Genomic DNA, 22,058 nt, shown 5'->3' on the forward strand with positions numbered 1-22,058 from the left:
ATTGAACTACAAGAAGTAGAGGAGATGGTGGTAGGACCAAAAAAAAAAAACTTTTTTAAAAAAGTAATTACTAAAAATCATTCCAAATCCATAAGCCCTCAAACCTAAAAAAACTCAAAGAAACCCAAGGAGTAAAACAGAAAGAAAACAATATGGTACATCCAAATCAAATTGCTGAAAGATATTGATAAAGAGAAAGTTTTAAAAGCAATGTGAGGGGAAAAGTACACATCACATCCAGTAGAACAAAGATAAGGCTGATTTCTCTCCCAAAACTATGCAAGCCAGAATGCATTGGAATAACATATTTCAATTATTGGGAAAATGTCTTAGAATGCTATTTCAACTGAAAATATCTTTCAATAATAAATGTAAAATTAAGGCCATTTTATATGATAAAAAGATCTACCAAATGCCAGCATATTTGTGCTGCTAGAAAGGTTAAAAGATTTTTTTAGGCACAAAGAAAATATACCAGATAGAAATATAAATCTACACACAGAATGAATAATACTGGAAATATAATAGCTGTCCCTAACCAGAAACTGGCAGCCCAGTGGGCTCTCATAGGACACCTGCTATGAAGCCATTTGGATGAGTAAGCCTCCTGAAACCTACTGAAAACAAATGTTCCATGTCTAAGCATAGGTTTTCATTGTGCATCTTTCCAATATTAATGAAGTATCAATATTTTACCTTAAAATAGTAGTTTTACTTAAATTATCTTTGCTTTTGTTTCACTTCAGGCTGAAGTACATCCAGCCATTACAGATGAAATCTGTCATTTTATTCCCTGTGAGTTAAAGAAACAAAAAATATTTTTCCTTAAGAAATTATAGATGAGTGTAGGAAGCTTTTTGAGTTTGGGCTGTTTTCATGTATATGTATACATTTATTCTATACATGTCATATGAGAAAAGAAAATAACTTGGTTTACCCTGTGAAGGAGTATTTTTTAAGGCTGAAAACCTCATTGTAACCTAGGGAAATTCTTGATGAGGGCTTCTTAATATTCCTTTATGATTTGTGAGATCCTATGAACATTGTCATGGAAACTTTTGTTCTATTATTATCTCCATCTTCTCTGAGTTTGGGAAAGTAAAAGGCTTACCACCAAAAGAAAGATAGTTCATTGAAACAAATAAAGGATGCTGATTGCATTTATTTCCTGGGCTTTGGAGTCAATCTTTGTACCAGTTGTGTTCAACTTAAAATTTATGCTCCTAACATTCACTGCTAAATTGGAATGCTGGATGCAGTTTCCCTGGAAAGCAAAGTTGTAAATCATATCTAAGCGTCCCTGACAGTCCATGGGAGCCTATTGAAACCATACATAACAGCATATTTCTTTGGGGAATACACTGAACATAACATTTCAGAAAGTGCAAATATCCTGTCAACATTTCCTCACCTCTTCTTCTGTATCTATTCCACATATTCTGGTAGCCCTTCCTTGAATCCCTGACTATAAATCTTCTTAACAGTATAAGTCAAATTAGGGATTTAAAATAAATACATCTAGCTGGCAATCTTTCAAACATTAAGGAAAACATTTTATGCATAATAGGAGGGGTTTTAGTATAGAAGCATACATAAACAAAGCAAGCACACCTAACCCCTCAGATATATTCCTATGTACTGCCCATAAACAAACAACAGAAAAAAATGGGAAATAATGATTATCTAATTCACCAGCATTTGTCTTAGTGACTTTATTATTTTTTATTTTACTATTAAAAAAATAAAAGGTGGTGCGGTGATAGGGAAAGACAAGATTCTTTCTCAAATAAATTTGGAAAGAATTGGATTGACTCAAGTAAAGCAAGTTTCTAAACTTTGACTTCACTAGGTTAATGAATGTTGTCAGTAAGAGGTCTCAGTTAGTATAGTATTGCCTATACTTACTTGACTATGGTGGTGCCTCTTGCAGGACTAGTGAACTATGAACTATGTTTTGGGGATAATACTTTCATCTTATCTTCAAAGGGTCTCTGCTATGATTTGGACATGGTTTGAGTATATCTCCAGAGATTCATGTGCTGGAGGCTAAATCCTCTGTGTGGCAATAGAGAGAGGTGCTGGAACCTTTAAGAGGTGAGACCTAATGAAAGGTCATTGGGTCATTGGTGGAGCACCTCAGAAGGGATTTATATTTCTCAGGGGACCCAGTTTAGTTCCTGAAAAAGTAAGTTGTTGTAAAGAGAGAGAGACAGAACCTGGCCCCTGTATCTCTCTTGCTCCTTGTTTAGCCATGAAATCCTTTCACACACTCCCCCATGATGCCCTCTGCCATACTGGGATTTGATCAGAAGGCCCTCACCAGAGGCTGAACAGATAGGGCCACCTGATCTTGAGTTTTCAGCCCTCAAAACTGTGAGCTAAATAAATCTCTTTTCTTCATAAATTACCCAGTTTCAGGTATTCTGGTAAGCAACAGAAAATGATGACAATCTCTTCCACATCATGAAGGTTTTTCTTGAAAAATACCAGATATGGAGAATTATCTGGTCCTCAGGAAGTTTCTTTTTGTACCATGTGCTGTCCATTTAGAGTGCTGCTGCTCTACCCCAATAACATAAGCTATATATGGAAATTAAAATGTTCTATTTATTAGATCATCAAATGACTATTAACTGCTTAAATTTAAATTACTTAAATTTAGGGGCTGGGTATATAGGTCAGTTTGTAGAGTGCTTACCAAACATGCATAAGCCCCTGGGTTCAATCCCTAGTACCACCAAAAAAAAAAAAAAAAAAATTACTTAAATTTAAAATGTCTACATTGGAAAATAAAACAGTGAATTTATTTTAGTATATTTTATTTAACCTACTATCTCAAAATATTATCATTACAAAACATAAGAAGTATAAAAATTATTAATTCATGAACTACTTCACATTCTTTTGAATCAAATTTTTGAACTCCAATGTGTACTTCATTCTTAAAACACATTTCAATTTCAACCATGCGTATTTCAAGTGCTCCTATGTGTGGCTAGTAGTTACTGCACTGGCTGGTGCAGCTTTAGACTATTATACCATATACTGAGACATTATCTTTTATTTTAAACAAATCCAGTCACTAAAAATTTTAAATTTGAATCTGGGAATTTTACAATGTTCTTAGAAATCACATAATACAATTCTCTGAATTCTGTAACAATATAATGAAATAGCGACAAAACTGGGATGCAGGTTTCTTGATGGCTAGGTTACATGCACCTGGCCCTGATATACCATACTGTTTAAAAAAAACTAATGTCTGAAATATGATATGTCAAGAGCCTTGTAAGGTTTTGAACAACCAATAAAAAATATTTAAAAAAAAATTTTCCATTAAAATTTGAATTTATAAGAAGAATTTCTAACTTTATTTTTAAAATGACTAGAGAATTACTCTTAAAAATCAAATACTTCCAGAAAACTGAACATATGATCTTTACAAAAATTCAACTTGCAAACACATTTTTCAGACTATATCCACAGCAGAAAGTGATGCCACATTCTTGTTTTTTAGTACCAACATAAAATCAGGGCATATTTTGTAGATTAAAAAGCAATTCTTTTTTTGGTAATGGTCGGGGGCAGGGGATGGATTCCAGGGATGGAACCCAAGGGTGCATAACCATTGAACCACATCCATAACCCATTTTTATTTTTTATTTTTCAGACAGGGTCTCACTAAGTTGCTCAGGGCTTCCCTAAGTTGCTGAGGCTGGATTTGAACTTGTCATCCTCCTGCCTCAGGCCTCCCAAGCTGCTAGGATTATAGCCGTGTGCCACCATACACAGCTAAAAGCAATTCTTGACTACTGCTATATTTACATTGTATGAAAATGCAGCACAAACATATAATAAATTCAGGTTCTTCAACAAAATTAGTGATATACTAGTTCTTCATTTCTCTCAAGAGAATTGGGGTCCAGGTTCAATTTATCTGCTTAGCTTTCATTCCGAAGCCCAATGATATCACTTACAACTTGAATTGTAAAATTCAATTGTTTAATTTTTCCATTAAACCCATTAGGACCTTGTGGAAAATATAAATATTAAAATATTAAAATGCTAGTAGATTAATAAGCTAATTAAGATTTAATTAGCTACACATTTATTAAAACCACTTTTCCAGAGAAGATTGGAACATTTCACATCTATTTTGACTTTTTGCTAAAAGCAGGTCTCTAATTTGCTAGTTTAGATCTATTACTCTAAATTCTAGCAGTAATAAATATTATGCATCCAAGTGTGTACCAAATGAAAGCTATTTTGGTTAGAAAAGCCATACAATCAAAGGATAGGTGAGAACAAGGCAGGGGAAGCTCTGTTTTTCACAGACAATGACAAATAAGCAAACAAGAAATATGCTTGTTTGGTAATCTTCCCAGTTAACATAAATTAACAGTGAATCAACATCCTGTCTTTAGCTACCACCTTGGCTATAAACAATCCATTAAAATCACAGTTGAAATGGAGAACAGAAATTATGCTAAACAAATACATGACGCTGCTAAATGATCTGATTGTGATCATAAAACACTATGAGCAATTAAAACAAAATAAAACTCTTCTTCCACCCACTGTAATTACTAGGCACCAACCATAAACCACAAACCATACTGCTGTCTCTGAATGCTGCTTAGCATAAAACTAGGTTATACACCACACTGCACACCTGCCAGGTGTTTCCTCCATGTGGCAGTTTGTGTCCTTACCAAAGAGTAAGGTGGAAAAACTGAACCTATGAATAAGTAGTTCTTATTGCCAGTATGGTAATCTTTTACTAAATTACAGAGGACTAGACCATGTTGGATAAAATCTTTGGGGAAGACACTAAGAGTAAATCATTGTATCCCATCTCTACTCCAAGCTTACGTATGGCCGGAGGACCGTAAGACTGCCTCTTGGTTCTGTTGCAACTGGCTGCTCTGTTTCTTGTGGCAATGTGTCTCAAAATCCATCCATGGAACATTTTCAATAGTCATCTGGGAAGCTTGTGTAATATTTGAATCCCAGTTTCACTCCAGAACCACTAAATCAGAATATTCAGGGGTGAAATCTGGAAACTGGCACTATAACAAGCTAGGTGATGATCATGGACATCAGAGTGTGACCGCTTCTGCAGTAGAGCCAAAGAAACAGAAAAAGAAACCTTTGTCAACCCTATTTTCTGAAAAACTTATGGTTCTTAATAGGATTGGAATCATCTCTAAACTGTAACATTTTTTGGCCATTCAACAAACCTTCACATTCCCATGCCACAGCCAGGATTCTCCAAGGCTCTTAAATTTAGAAGAGGTTTGATGAAATATATATATATATATGGGTAATCAGTATAGATCCTAGAGGTGGAATGAAATTAAGTTTAAAACAAAGCTTCTCTTTTTCAGCTTCATACTCATATACCTGTTTAACTAAAAAAAGGTATAAAGAACTCTGGCCACCATCATTCATTTGAGAATGCCAAAGTCTCCTTAGTCTTCTTGCTATTTTGTATTCCAGAACAGATATTTCTTTAAATAACCTTGGCATTAATTTATCAGATTCCTTTAATGGTAAATCCTCATGTCAATTGAGCATAACCACATTGAAGGTATAAGGGAAAGGAGATTAATACACTAATTTCTGACTAATTTCTAAAGATGTCAGCTTCTCCCACCAGCTGTAGATAGAAAACCAGCCAAACAACCTCAATGATGCTTCATGGTAAAATCATCTCTATATTTAAAATCATCTTCCTGGATGATATTTGTTATTTCAAAACTATTTTTTTAGTTTATTGACTTTATTTTTTAAATACACGACAGCAGATGTATTGCAATTCTTATTACACATATAGAGTATAATTTTTCATATCTTTGTATATAGAGTATGTTCATGCCAACTCATGCCTTTATACATGTGCTTTGTGGGTTTTTTTGCACTACAATTCTTATTACACATATATACCACAATTTTTCATATCTCTGTTTATATATAAAGTATGTGGACACCCGATTCGTGTCTTCATACATGTACTTTGGATAGTGATGTCCACCAAATTCCACCATCCTTACTAATCCCCTGCCCCCTCCCTTTCCCTCCCACCCCTCTTTTCTATCTAGAATTCATTTAATCCTCCTTTGCTCCCCCTCCCTACTCCACTATGAGTCAGCCTCCTTATATCAGAGAAAACATTTGGCATTTATTTTTTAGGAATTGGCTAACTTCACTTAGCATTATCTTCTCCAATGCCATCCATTTACCTTCAAATGCCATGATTTTATTCTCTTTTAGTGCTGAGTAAAATTCCATTGTGTATATATGCCACATTTTTTATCCATTCATCCACTGAAGGGCATCTACGTTGGCTCTACAGTTTAGCTATTATGAATTGTGCTATTTTTATGATTAGGGAAATAGCCTGGCAGTGATTATTCTATTACCTGTGTCTAGAACACTATTTCTAAATCTGTGCCTTTATAGACTCAAGTGTTTCTACCCAAGTTCATTTTTAGAAAACTATTTTAAAGAAATAAAATAATGCAGCGAATACTTATATTAAAGGTATTGTTAATTCCCATAACAACAAAACCAAACAAAGAAAAAAATTAGAACACACATTCAGTGACAAGGGGTTTGTTAAAAGTCATAGTCTAGTAAATAAGTGTTATATAAACATTGCAATATTATTTTTTAAAAAATTTAAATATTGGACAGTGCTTATGAGATTCTTTAAGAAGCATAATAGGATACAAATTATGAGATAAAACCCAAGTAAAAATATGCATAAAAAGAATAAATACTGAAAGAATAAAATGCCAGTGTGGTAATCTTTTACTAATTTACAGAGGACTAATTTTGGTCTTTTCCCAGTGACTTGCACATGTATAATTTTAGGATAATAAAATAGCTATAGATGATATTAAAATGCATGTCCTGTATGATTATGTCAAATGAACCCCACTACTATGTAGAACTCTAATGCACTAATAAAAACATTTTTAAAAATGAATGCTATCTAACTTGAAGATTCAGGTTAAACATCACTTTTTAAATGATCCTTCTCCTGACCTTTATTTTTTTTTCTCCTTTGCACTCATAGATTAGTTTAATGATTTCTTTTTGACTTGCATTGTGGTGATTTCTGTCTTTGTGGTTCTCTTGAACCAGATAATCATGCACTTAATTGGAAAAGCCACACATGCCTTGTTTTGACTTTGGTTTCTGTAGCCTGAATTGTGGCACTCAGCCACACTTTGTTGTATTACTATGAAAGTGCAAGAGTTATTGTTCTAATGTTCAGTTACTATAGTTCCTATCTTCCATATAAATAAGCTTCAGAGGATCTGACTAAAAACTAAAAGAAAAATAAAAATAAACAAATAAAACCAGCATCTGCCCATAAATATAAGACATCAGCTACCTGGACACAAGATTCATTTCTGGATGAAAATTGCTCTTGTTTCCAGAAAAGAGTGAGAACAAAATGGGATGCCATACCAGCATTAGAATTATAGCCCAAAGGCAGAACCAGACTTTAAATTTCAGGATCACGTAATCTGTGATCTTTGTCCAAGATGAAAATGTTGCTTGTTATTTAACATCTCAGCATTTACTCAGTTACAATCAAGGCTTGGTTTTGATCCCTGATTCTAGCTGTGACTACCCAGAGCCAAAACCACCAGCTTAAAAATGTGAAGTTAGTAAAGCCAGTTATTGTATCCATAGGACCTAAAATAAGCTTCTTGTTAAGACTTTTAAAATCTGAGGTTAGCAAATTGATCTGTGGTATTGCCTTGCCTAAAATGGGACTTAAATGTGAACTTTGAGTAGTTGAATTTAGATACAAACAACCCATATTGCAGGGCTCTACTTCAGTCAGAATTTTTAAATTAACAGTTTGTCTGCAGTCTCCCTCCCTTTCATTATTTATATCCATTCTTTATTTCTACTTATTTTTCTCTCTGTTTCTCTCTCTCTCTGTTTCTCTCTCTCTCTGTTTCTCTCTCTCTCTCTCTCTCTCTCTCTCTCTCTCTCTCTCTCTCTCTTTCTCTCTCTCCTTCCTTCCCTTCCTCTCTCTCTCTCTTTCAATATCTGCTTATCTTAGTTAGTCATAGTCTCTTACTATAATACAATATCTGAGGCTGGATATTTTATAAAGAAAAATGATTATTTAATTCACAAGTCTGGAGATTCAAGAACATGATACCAGCCCTTCAAACCATATCACAACATGGTGATAGCATCATAATGAAATTATATGATAATGGAAAAGATAACATGAGACAGGGAGCCATAGAGATTTAGGGATAGGTTTACTCTTTTTATAACCACTCATTTTTGTAAGAACTACTCACTCCATGAGACCAGTATTAATTCCTTTAGAAGATGGTCACCTATGACCTAAGTACCTTGCATTATGCTCCACCTTTTAAAGGTTTCCCCTTTTCAATATTACCATGTTGAGGACCAAGCTCCAAGCATGTGAACCTTGGGGAGACACACACAAACTACATCCAAAACTTAACATTGTTATTTGATGACCCCAGCCTGTCTTGGTATAATGCTATTAAGGGTATGATTTATGTGGTGCAAATTCAGAGCTGTGTACAAAATAAATACTTTCATAAGTAAAACCTACATTCAAAATAATAATCTCTTTTACTCCATTTCTTAACAATTTGAAGTGAACACATAGTTCATGCCTATTTTTTTTTTAGTCCCCTATTATGGTTTAGATATTACGTGTCCCCTGGAAAACTCACCTGTGAGACAAATGTTCAAAGGTTGAGTCATTAGAATATGAGAGCTGTCACCTAATGGGTGGATTAGTCCATTTATTGGATTAATAATTTGAATGGATAATGGGGGGTAACTATGGGAAGATGGGGCATGGCTAGAGGAAGTAGGTGACCGGAGGAGTGTTGTTTTAGTCAGCTTTTTCATTGCTATGATAAAGGATCTGACCAGAACAATTGTAGAGGAGGAAAGGTATATTTAGGGGCTCATGGTTTCAGAGGTCCCCATCCATAGACAGCAGGCTCCATTCCTTGGGGCTTGAGGTGAGGCTGAGCATCATGGCGGAGTGTGTGGCAAAAAAAAAAAAAAAAAAAAAGCAGATCACATGGTGTTGAGGAAGCAGAAAGAGAGAGACTCCACTGACCAGATACAAATAAATACCCCCAAGCCACACCTCAATTCTCACCTCCTCCAGCCACACCCTACCACTTCAGTTACCACTCAGTTAATCCCTATCAGGGGATTAATTCATTGATTTGGTTAAGACTCTTACAACCCAATCATTTCTCCTCTGAACCTTCTTGCATTGTCTCCCATTGAGCTTTTGGGGGATACCACATGTAAACCATAACAAGTGTCCTTGGGGATCATGTAACCCCTGGCTCCTCGCACTCAAGCTCTCAGATTCCTAGCTATGAGAGTGAAGCAGCACTCCTTCGCCACGCCCTTCTGCCATGCTGTTCTGTCTCACATTGGGCCCAGAGCGATGGAGTCAGCTGACCATGGTCTGAACCTCTGAAACTGTGAGCCAAATTAAACTTTTCCTCCTCTAAGTTGTTCTTGTCTGGTATATTTGTTACAGAGATGTAAAGCTGATTGACCTACCCCTTTTTTTCTTTTTACTCTGTTAAAAATGTTTATGAGAATAGTGTATTGTTGTTGTGAATGCCTCTTACGCTAGGCCCCATCAGACCAAATCAAAATGGAGTCACTTATGCTAAATGCCATTTAATCAAACTGAAAATTTAAAGAAATTTTACTTGAAAACAGGATATTCACAGAAACCAATCAGAAACAACTAAGTCTACCTGAAACAGCATAGCAAGAAGTCCCCTCTGCTTCAACTTTTATAAGAGAAGTAATCTGATGTTTACCAATGTGCTTCTTTTCTTGTTTAGTTTTCTTACCCCACCTTAAAAACAAACTATTCTGTCTTGTCCCAATTCGTTCTATTTTACAGAATGAGGCATTGATTCTAGAATCACAAATGAAAGCAACTTAAATTTTTTTTTTTTTTTTTTTTTTTTTTTTTTTGGTGCGGGGAGGGAAGGTACTGGGTATTGAACCCAGGGGCACTCAACCACTGAGCCACATCCCCTGCCCTATTTTGTATTCCATTTAGAGACAGGGTCTCACTAAGTTGCTTAGTGCCTCACTGTTGCAGAGGCTGGCTTTGAACTTGCGATATTCCTACCTCAGCCTCTGGGATTACAGGCGTGCATCAACATGCCCAGCAAAGCCAGTTAAATTTTCACATCAAATCTGTGGTCAGCCAAATGAACATTTTTTTTATCCAGTAGCACAGAAAATACTTTCCCACCCTTTCCTCTTCTCCCATCCAACCATTTTTTCCAGATTGTGCATTGTAAAAACTCAAAGGATAAATGTAAAATTGACAGAAATGTATTTCAATGGACAGTAAAGAGGAAGAAACTGATAGAGAAAATCTAAAATCATCTTTGTTGGGAAGGGAAAGTTTTCATCTGAGAAGTGTTTACAACTTTTTGTTGGCTCACCATATTTCCTTCCAATAAATGCCTTTGAATCTTCACATAAGAAAGGAAAGACTTATTTTCATTAATCATTATAGATTAAAGTTGCTTTCTTTTCCCATTTTCTACTGAGCAACCACCTGGGACTGAAGATAAAATATTATAACAAAAGTTAACAAAATATTGATTTCTTACTATAGTATTAAACATTGTGATTAATTTATTTCTTGCCTTATTTAATTTAATACCCAATGAAGCCTATAGCCTATAGGTTTGATGTTAACTAGGTTCGATATATGAATATAGGTTTAAATAAAGTAAAAATTTCACAAGGTCACTCAGCTATTAAATAACAAATCAAGAGCTAATCCTGAATATATTTATTTTAAAATCCAAATTTTAAAGTACTGCTTTATATTGTATGGATATAACAGATTAAAGTAGAACATGTGCCTTATATTACTTTATCTCCCATGCACCTAGGAGCACTGGCCTCCGCATACTGATTGGAGAAGAGAAACATACCAAGGGAAAAAGTCATGTGTTCTCCGGACTACTCCATCAGTTTATCTTAGAATCAGCTCAGTAAATTAAGGCTTTCAGAATCTTGCGATCTAGTGTAAAGCTCAGTATCAAGGTTAATATTAGATAGACTTGGATCATGTCCAAGTTTCAGGTTTTTGTTTGGAGAATAATTGGAAAATGAGACATTCTAATCATGTAAATGATGTGGTAGCCTTTGTGGTACGAGGACAAAGTAGGAACAGGGACTTGAAGTTGGAAGATAAGAAAGTACTATCACCAGAGTAAAAGGGAATCAGTAGGGCTAGGGTCAGTCAGGGACAGGAGGGAAAAAAAGAAAAATTAAAGTAAGAAATCAGCACTATGTAAGGAGAATTGATAGATTTTCTGTGAATGGCTTTGATCATCAGTCTTCTTTTCTCATTTGGCTGTAGAGGAAAGATAAGATATTTTATTCATTATAGAACTATTATTCTCAAATAGGAAACAAATTTTCACAATAAGCCTCTCAAGGGAAGTGATGGTAATATGTCCATTTTACTGTTAAAGAATTGGTTCAGAAAAATGTGTCCAAGAGACTGTGGTAGGCAGAGTAACGGCCCCATTATTGAGAGCCTGCAACTTTGCCACCATTCTTGGCAAAGAAGACTTTGTAGATGCGATTGTGCTGAGAACCTCAAGATGAGAACATGAACCTGGACGGTTAAACGGAATTCAATCTAACCACGTGGATCCTTAACATCAGAGAAAGTTTCGGGGCTATGTGACAATGACCAAGGTAGAGTCGGAGAAACAAGAACTAGACCCACAGTTGTTAGCTTTGAAGACAGAGGAAGGGGATCATGAACCAAGAAATGGTGAGTGGTCCCTAGAAGCCAGGAAACAGGAATCAGCTCCTGGATCCCCCCCAGAAAGGAACACAGCTCTGCCAACATTAATATCATCCGACTGAGACCTGCATCAGACTTCTGACCTCCAGAACTACAGCATGATAAATTACTGCAATTTTAAGCCACTAGATTTGTGGTAATGTGTTATACAGCAATAGAAAAATGATACGGATGCACAGTTGATAAGCGGCAGGGAAAAGACCAGAATCCTGTTTTTACTAATATTTGAGTTCTGCTGTCTATCAGTCACTATATTAATCATTTCAAATGTTATCACAGCCTATAAAATAACCTATGAGGCATTATTGCTCGAATAAGAAAAGTAGAGCTTTGAGTGGTTAAATTACTCACCTAAATTCTTAGAGCTACCAGTAGCTATAAGAAAATAATTTGGCTATTGACAAATTCAGTACATTCTAGCCTCCCACACTGCTCTGCAGAAGCCGAGGCTTTTGACTTCAGAGACTACCTTCAAGACTCAGCCTGTTATTAGGAAAATTATAAACCACGTGAAGTTTTTACTAAATATTCTCAGGTGTACAATGCCTTTAAGCAGCCCAGAGGCCCTCTAAAGTGGGACTGCAAATCTAAGTAGGATGTTATGAGCTCAACTGTTTCCATCCAAACTTACATGATGAAGCCCTAACAGCAAGTGCCTGAGAATGTGGACGGCATGTGGAGATGGGCCCTTTAAAGAGGTAATTAAGATAAAAATGACATCATGTTGGTGGAACCTCGTCCAATAGAACTAGTGTCCTTATAAGAAGAGATGAGGACATACATGCAGCATAGCCAAGGGACACAGTGAGAATTGCTGCCGTCTGTAAGCCAAGGAGAGAGGCCTCAGAGGGGCCAAACCTGCTGGCACCCTTGATCTCCCCTGGAGAACTGTGAGAAATGCACTCCTGTGGTTTAAGCCACCTTGTTTTGTACTTGATTGTGGCACCCCTACCAAACTCATGAAAATGCCTTCCCTATAATAAGGCCCATCCTCCTCCTCCTCCAGAGGCGGCTTTAATTGGTCTGGGTGAGATTTGTATGTTGGATTTTTTTTAATCTATTTTTTTAATTTAAATCAGTTCTGTTTGTGGAGAATACACAGCTGTTCCTTTATAGACGAGTAAGATTTTTAACAGATGGAGAAGCATAATCTCCAAGACTTCAGAGGTATTTCCAAATGCTCTTTTGAATTTTATGTAGGTCGTTTTTGAAACAATGGGAAACTAGCTTTACCTAATTTCCCTGCAAGAATTCCTACTGAAATTGTTCTGTATCTCAGCTATGGAAAGCCCGGACACAGGAGTGTGCAGCTTAAGAGGTGAGAGTTCAGGTTGAGTTTTATGACTTTTTCCTGTCGTGGGGAGCTGTTGTCAACACCCTTTCCCCTGGTCTTTATTTCCTCCAGTATTTATACCTCCACTTTTTCTTGAGACTTTAGAGGGAAAGAGGGTTAGTAATAGGCTTCTGTGGCTGTGTCCTCCTTGATGGTCCCTCCCTTTGTGTTGTCTGTGTCCTAATCTCCTCTTCTTAGAAAGGACATCAGTGTTGTTAGGTTAGGAACCACTCTTGTGACCACATTTTGTCTTTAAAAAAAAAAAAAGAAAAGAAACCTCAAACTTTCTCATCTTGAATTTCTCAAGGAAAGCTTGCTTCCCTGATTGAGGAAATGACCACTTTCTATTTCTCTTTCTTGTCTAAAATTGTACAACTAGGCATCTTTTTTCTCAAGGATTAGATCTTCAACATTTCAAGCAAAATCATTATTTTGGGAGCTTTTTGACAGCTGGATTATAAAATGTGCTACTTGCCTCCTTAGACTGGGTAAGTAAAATATGAAGAACTACTACTTTTAGGAGGAGAGGATGAGGAAGCCAGAGGTCACCACTCTGCAATACCAAGTTTTTTGCTTGGTCAAAGCTAACTGACTTCATTCTACCATGAACAGAGACTCGGGCAAAGATTCCAGTAGTTCTAAGCCCTTCTTCATTTTAGTAACTTTCCAAGGAAAAAATAGGATTTTAAAATGTCTCAGAATGTACTGACATGCTCTCCAATTGAACATTTAACCCTAATAAAGAAAACTGTAAAATTTATAACCACTTGGCTTTTTCAAAATGGTATTATTTAATGTCAATCATATCAATCACCATTCTATCTAATGTTCTCAAAGCATCAGATAATTCAATCTCTTTTTCCCCTTCTGTCCCTGTGCCCAAATATCCAAAAAGCAACTTTATTCCATGAGAAAAATGTCTCCTAAGTCTGAATAACAGACTTGAGAATACAAAGAAAGTTCTTTATTGTGCATTTCTTTAATTGCACTGCAAATCTGGCAGCAACATTTTCATGCACTTGGCATGGGTTGCTGCTGAAGGGTCAATGTTTGGTGTGTGTTACAAGCATGGACATTTCATACATCATTTGAAGTCCCAAATAACAAGGAAATTCTAGCTGCCACCTCTAAAATGCCCTTAAAATTTTATAAGTCAGACCTTTTGTCTCATGATTCTATATCCTATTTGTTAAGATCTTATATTTGTGTAATTATTTTGTGGTTCTTTACTAAACCTTAAATTGTGTCTTTATGTTCTCCAGGACCAAATAGAGTACTAAGAACAAAGTTGGTGCTAAATATTTCATTTACTTTAAGCTAAAAAACACTTATCAGAACATAATTGTTATGATAAACTTGTGGTGTTTATTGATATTATGAAATAGAATCTACACATCAGCATAATTTGGTAATGACTAGCACAGGGAAAAACCTCCTTTCCTAGGAAATTTTCCACCCCTCCATACATCATGGACCCTCCCATCTGTAAATATCACCTGTTACAATTCTTTACTATTTCCTGAAAATTTTTAAAAATAGTTGCTAGATCTATTGGCACTATAGAGACCAATCATAATAATTCAGAACACATTTAACATGATATCTAACCATTTTTTTCAGATATGCAAATAATTCATTACAAATTTTGAGGCACCACTGATGAAAGGACTGTGTCACCCAGAGGCCTCATCTTGTATTTCATGGCATTGTACATCCATGTGTATTTTGGGGACCCTCCACTCCAGATCAAAGGCTAATTATTTGAAGTAAATGCCTGTTTTCATCCCAATGTTTTAGAAACAGTATGTGAATGATAAATCAGAAAATGTTTACCTCTTCAACACATATCTAAACATTGTATTTTTAGTGTGGTTTGCCCTTCCTAATAAATAAGGTGACCATGTTTACCATACAGACTAACGCACTTGGGAACAAAAGAGAGAAATATTAGTAGACTTACCAAGAAAACAGATACAAAGCAGGACTTTCCCAAATAACATGGCATCTATGGCCACCCCACCCACCTGTAAATCCTTTTGCTATATGTTATGGTTTGGATATGTGATGTTCCCAGAAACCTCATGTGTGACAGGATGCAAGAATTTTCAGAGGCAAAATGGTTAGGGTACAAGAGGTGTAATCTAATCAATGGTTTAATCCACTGATATGGATTAACTGGGTGGTAAGTTTAGACACTTAGACTACGTAAGGTGTAGTTGGAGGAGGTATGTTACTGGGGTTTTATATTTGGGGTTTATCTTTTTACCGTGGTGAGCAGAGCTCTCTATCTATATCCTGTTGCTTTGTCCTGAACTGTTTTCCTCTGTCACATCCTTGCGCAATGATTTTCTGCCTCATCTGGAGCCCAGAGCTATTGAATTGACCATCTGTCTAAGGACTCTGAAACTGTGAGCCAAGTAAACTTTTTCTCCTGTAATTGTTCTCATCAGATCTTTTGATCATAAGAAAGCTGACCAAAACACTATAGTATCAAGGAAAGGCAACTGATGTCTAAATATAGTATTATTCTAAGAGTACCTTGATTTTCATTAAAAGTGTTCAATCTGTTGCTATCTATATCACTTTTCTCCTTTCTACCAGAATCCAAATGTTGGTCTAGTATGTAGAACTTCAGGGATGCAGAGCATTGCATGTCTTCTCTTGGAAAGAACAAGAAATATAATCAATTTTTTCATCTAGACAGTATCAGTCAATGTCAACCATGGAAAAAAGAAGCACAGTGACTAATGGCCAGTAAATTTGAAGTGCTCACAATCAAGTTGGTTACCTATTAGGATATCTAGAAGCCCACCATTAACATTAGGCCTCGCATATGCCGTCAAATTATGTAACATCCATAAATCCATAAAGTCAAATATGTACAAAAACCAAAAAGGCATTCTGATTCTAAAGAATATGAAAAAGTAAAGTTATTATTGTCTTGTTCATTTTGGGTGACTGTCTTATTCAAATTACTGTGCATATACTCAATAGCTCAAGTGTTCCTGGGGCACAAAGAAGGCAACTGCCCCATTCCCCTGTGCAGCCTGTCCTTCCCCTCATAGGACGTGGAAAGACAAAGACTAGACCCCAGTGCAAATCAGGAGCACAGAAAGTATGAAATATTGACTAAGGTCACTTTCTGGATTTAATTAGACTCAATATCAGTAAACCACTTTTCCAGGTCTGGCTAATGATAAGAATATCATAACAAAAGTTTCTAGAGGAAAACTGTAGCTGAATTACTAGAGCTTAGATAATGCTTTTCATAAAAGGTTACGTACTTTCAGTTCCATAGTGAGAGTTTACATTTCATAAACACTAGAAACAGCTTGCAAAATAAGAAGGTGACCATAAACCTTTTCATAAGAAGAAGCCAAAGTAGGCAGAGATGATTTGGTTCATCTCTGGTCACCCCTGCGTGGGTGGCAGAGCTAAGGGTGCACAATGTGAGTAACTCCTGCTTTTTTATGCTACAGGGCAGTGAAGGATATTTTAAACATTTCAGGAACAGAGTGCTTCTGCAGTGTCTTCTGTGAAGAGAATTCTGTGTGACTTAATGAAGTCACCTTGATCAGTGGTTTGCAAAGCATGGTCTTCAGATCAACATAGTCCTGGCCCTGCCCAGACCTACTGAATCAGAAACTCTGTGTGGAGCTCCTAAAGTCCATTTTAATAAACCCTACAGCTCATTCTCAGGTATGTCAAAATCTGAGAACGATTGATCTTGTTGCTTCCTAAAATCTCTGATTGGTTAAACATATAGAAGAAACCCCACCCCCCCAGTTTTGTTTTTTAGATGCTTTTAAATCAAGTCAATCTGGTCATTTGTTAAATCTAAACAGTGAGAAAAGAGCTTAAATTAATGAATTTACTTTCCTCATTCAAACTTATCAATTGTATACTTTATCATATACGTCAGTGGTCTGTGTTTTAGAGATGGGAAAAATAGAAATGAGAAAAAGAAAAGAACACTTGAAGAGTGTGATGGTTTAGATATGAAGTATCCACCAAAAGCTCAGGTGTGAGACCATGTGTCCGCCTCCCCTCATTTCCTCCTGACCTGCGGGAGAGATGGGGAAAGCATGCCCCGACCAGGATGAGCCAAGAAAGGAGAGGACCCACTGGCCACCCGCACCCAGCCCTCCCTCAGAGGAAGACAATCAGACACGCCAGGGAAACCAGTCAAAGCAGGAGCTCCTTTATTGAGAAAACACTCACAGTTAATATAATGTACAGGAGCCAATCAGAATAAAGGTCACGGGGTGGGGAGAGTTCACGTGTACACCCATCCTACAGGCAGTAATGGGAGACACGAACTGTCTGTGAGGGCAGAGGGGTTCTGAGCCTCTCCTAGAGGTGGTCCGATTTTTCATCACAACACAGGGCAATGCCTTCTGGCTAATCGCCAGGCTCTATCTTAGCCACTTGTGGCCTCAGTACTGGGAAACTGCGCCGGGTAGCAGCCAGCAAGTTAGGTTTCCTCTTTTCTGATGCAACATGCCCCACTTGTTACATCATGCCCTACAACAATGCAAGAATTTTCAAAGATGAAATTATTATGATATCCTTAACTTAATCGGTGGGTTAATCCACTGATAAGGATTATCTGGGTAGTAACTGTAGGCAGGTAGAGTGTGACTGGAGGAAGTAGGCCACTAGGGGAATGCCTCTGAGATCTATAATTTGTACCTAGCCAGTGGGGTGGAGTTCTCTCTCTGCTTCCTGGCTGTCATGAATTGAGCTGATTTCCTGCACCATGCCCTTCCGCCATGATGTTCTGCCTCACCTGGGTCCCAGAGCTTTGGAGACCATCAATCAAGGACTGAATCTCCAAAACCATAAGACAAAATAAACTTTTCCTCCTCTAAGTTGTTCTTGTCAGATTTTTTCATCACAGTGATGAAAAACTTATTAAAACAAGGAACTTAACGATACCAAGAAAAATTAAAAAGTATATTTGAAGATTTTTTAAAATGGGACTTATTGCTATCATTATTTAGGAATTAAATGAAGTCCTCCCTGACCACCAAGATCTAGGTAAACATTTTAGAATCCCGACAGATTATATAAGATATTCTAAAGATTTCTACGAATTATTCTTGTGGCCACATCTGTCTCCTGATACCTGATATCACTGATCCTCGATCTTTTGGTCTGGATATGAAACATAGTCTTTTCCGAATTCTAAGGATCAAAGTAAAGTAAAACACAAAACATTTGCCCAAACTATTCATGAATGTAGTTAGTTTCACTGGCGATTTGAGGGTGATGAAAAGTTCTCTATACTGAAGGCAGATTCCAATCATGGATTGGATTTCCCTATACCTAAAATGCCTTCACGGTTTCCCTCTGACTTTATCCTTCCCCAGCACCCAGACTTCACGTCTCCTCACTCCTTTCTTCTCATCCTTTACCTCCGTCTACAGTTTAGATCTCATTTGCTGCTTACCTTCCTGCCTCCCAACGTGACCAGCTTTTCCAAACCCTAAACCTGATTATCTTTCATATAAACTAATAAATCTTCTCTAAAAGATATTTATTTGTGCTAAATGTTTATAATAAAATGTTCACCTCAATTTACCTTAAAAGTTACACACTCAAATTCTAGTTGGTGACTAGTAGGACAATTGTGCCGAAAATATAAGCAGTCCCTTCAAATGGACTTGAATGACAGATGTTTATTCAATAAAATGTTTTCCAACTGTTTCCAAAGCACTAAGGAAATCTACACAGATGAATAGGATTCTGTCTTTGTCTTTTCAGAGCTTATTTCCAGTAGATAATCATTGGAGAAGCATTTGGGATGAAAAGAGGGATTTCCACAGATGTTAGATAAATCGTTTTTAATTTTCTACAAAACAATAGCAGAGATACTCAGACCAATGCCATTTCAATAACTCCATATCCTCAAAAAAAATAGATAATTGAAGTCACATCCCTGGGAGAAAGTTTAGTGCTACAACTCTAAGCCAAAAATGTCATGTACTTAGTGGCTATGTTGGAAGCCACAGAAATCAATGAGAATGGCTAAGGAGAATAAAAAGAATATGTTTTCAGGAGACAAACCTTTTAATTATATACAGGAAACATGAACTAGAGATTTTAATGGAGTACTGTTAATATTGCAGTGTGTCTAGGCAGCTAAAACAAAATGCCATAAACTTCATAAACAACAGAAAAATTTATTTCTCAACATTCTGAAATGTATTAAACAGCTTTTTATCACTATGACAAATACCTATAAAATACATATAAAGAACAAACTTTTTGTTTGGGGACACAGTTTGGGAAGTTTAGAGAGCTCTCAGTGATCAGTTGGCCATGTTGCTCTTGGGCCTGTGGAATGGTAGCACATCTTGGCAAGAACCGCATGGTAAAGCAAAGCCACTCACCTTGTAAAGACATAAGAAGGGAAAACTGGGGTTCCATTATCCCTTCAAGGCCATGCATGGCCCAGAGACCTCCAGGCCTCCTACTTGGCTCCACTTCTTAAAGGTTCCATCAGTTTCCAATAGCATCATGCTGGGGACCAAGCCTTTAACACATGGATGTCAGGGAACACTTAAAGTCCAAACAACAGCATAAAGTTCAAGCTTCCAGAAAATCCAGTGTCTGGTGAGGGCCCCATTTCCCACAGAGGGCAAGCCTCTCAATATAATTTCACACTACAGACAGGATAAGGAAGATATCTGGGGTCTTTTTTATAAGGGCACTCACACCATCCATGAGGACAAAGCATCACAAAGGCCCCACTTCCCAGCACCGTCACCTTGGGAGTCAGGATTTTAACATGGAATTGGAGGGACATAAACATTTAGTCTATTGAAGTTGGAGACATAAAAATAAAATAATTTAAAGAAGAAACTATTAAGAATCGCATAATTTATACTAATGACAAGTGCTACAGAGGTCAGGGAGATAGAAGATCAAGATATGTCTAATATTTCAAAAAGTTAAAAAGCCATTGAACTTATAAAGAATATTTCACAGCTGGGAATGGTGGCACATGCCTGCAATCCCAGTGGATTAGGAGGCTAAGGTAGGAGAATCACAAGTTCAAAGTCAGCCTCAGCAATTTAGAGAGGCCCAAAGTAACTTAGAAAAACCCTGTCTCAAAATAGAAAATAAGAAAGGCTGGGTTGTGGTTCAGTGGTTAAGTGCCTCTGGCTTCAATCACTGGTACAAAGAAAGAAGAAAGAAAGAAAAGAAAGAAGAAAAAAGGAAAGGAAAGGTGTCAAAAATCGTATCGACAGGGCCAGAAATAAAAACTCAAAACTCGGTGAGTTTATAAACTACTCTCCCTACTCCCTATTTCAGCATTCCTGGAAGAAGTGATAGATTTCACATGAAGAGGACTATTTTGATGAAATTTTTTAAAAATCCATGCTATCAAAGACAAATTGGGATTAACTAGTATTGTATTTATCCTTTTATTATAAATAGTTAAAAGCTATAGAAGACATACATATCAGTCAGGGTTCTCTAGAGGAACCCAATCAACAGGAAGTATAATTATAAAAAGGGGATTTATCAGGTTGGCTTACATGAGCAGAAGCCGGATAGTTCACAATGACTTTCTGCAGGCCAAAGAGCTAGAAGAATAAGTAGCTGCATAGTCCACGGGGCTGAAGCCCCAGAAAAAGAGGGATCAACAGTGCTATCCTAGTCTGCAACCAAAGGCTTCCAGAGAATCACTGGCAGTGTTTGCTTTGGAAGAGTGAAGAAGTGAGAGTCCGATATCCTCAGAGATCACAGCAGAATCAAGAACTCATTCAAGAAGAATGAGCTTGCATCTGCTCCTGCTTCCTTGTTCTTCCAACTTTTATTGCATCCAAGCCATCATTCTATTGGACTATGCTTAAGAAAGGTCTCCATATCAGTTGGCATTCCCACATGCCTATCATTCCTGGACACACCCCCATAGACACACCCATAAACCTCTTAATTCTTGGCATCTCCTAATCCAATCAAGTTGACCATTCAAATTAACCATTACAACATATAAGCAGTCTTTGTAGGCACTGAATAGCAACTGGAGAATAGCTACAGTCCTTGAGAGAAGGGAAAAGACAAGGTGAGCCCTAGATTCCCTTTACTCTCATCCAGAGCATCTTCCAAACCCCAGTGCAAGGATATAGAGTTCAGGCAAAGAGAAGTGGTCTTTCTGGCAGGAAGACGCAGTCATTGTATGGGGCTATGAAGGCAGGTAGGATCACAGAACAGGTTCTTGGAGACAAGGACCACAGAATAGGAACTTTAAAGTTTATGGGAAAAAATTCTTTTGAGGGCTGGGTATGTGACTCAGGCGGTAGCATGCTCACCTGGCATGCATGCGGCCCGGGTTCGATCCTCAGCACCACACACAAACAAAGATGTTGTGTCTGCCGAAAACTAAAAAGTAAATATTAAAATTCTCTCTCTCTCTCTCTCTCCCTCCCTCCCTCCCCCCCTCTCAAAAAAAAAAAAAAAAAAAAAAACTCTTTTGAGTCTTTAGCTAACTCTAAGCCATGTATCCATGAGGCAAAATTCTAAGACACCAGCAGGGAATACTTCACAGTCCTAGGAAGGTAAAGGTTGAAGTTTGGCCTGAATCAGAGAGCAGAGACATTGGTGAATGCTCTAGTAATGGGGTATTAAACCCACACATTTTGCACCCCAGAAATTGAAGCAAAACAAAATCGACCTGCTATTAAAAAGCCTAAAATCTAGTATCCACAGAAAAAAAAAAGTGGTCTGCTAATAATTTAATCATCAGAACAACATTCAACACTTGTTAGAGGAAGACAGCATAATGTGGAATATGATGATGTATATTATCCA

Source organism: Urocitellus parryii, chromosome 5, assembly GCF_045843805.1.
Source record: "Urocitellus parryii isolate mUroPar1 chromosome 5, mUroPar1.hap1, whole genome shotgun sequence".
Taxonomy (NCBI): domain Eukaryota; kingdom Metazoa; phylum Chordata; class Mammalia; order Rodentia; family Sciuridae; genus Urocitellus; species Urocitellus parryii.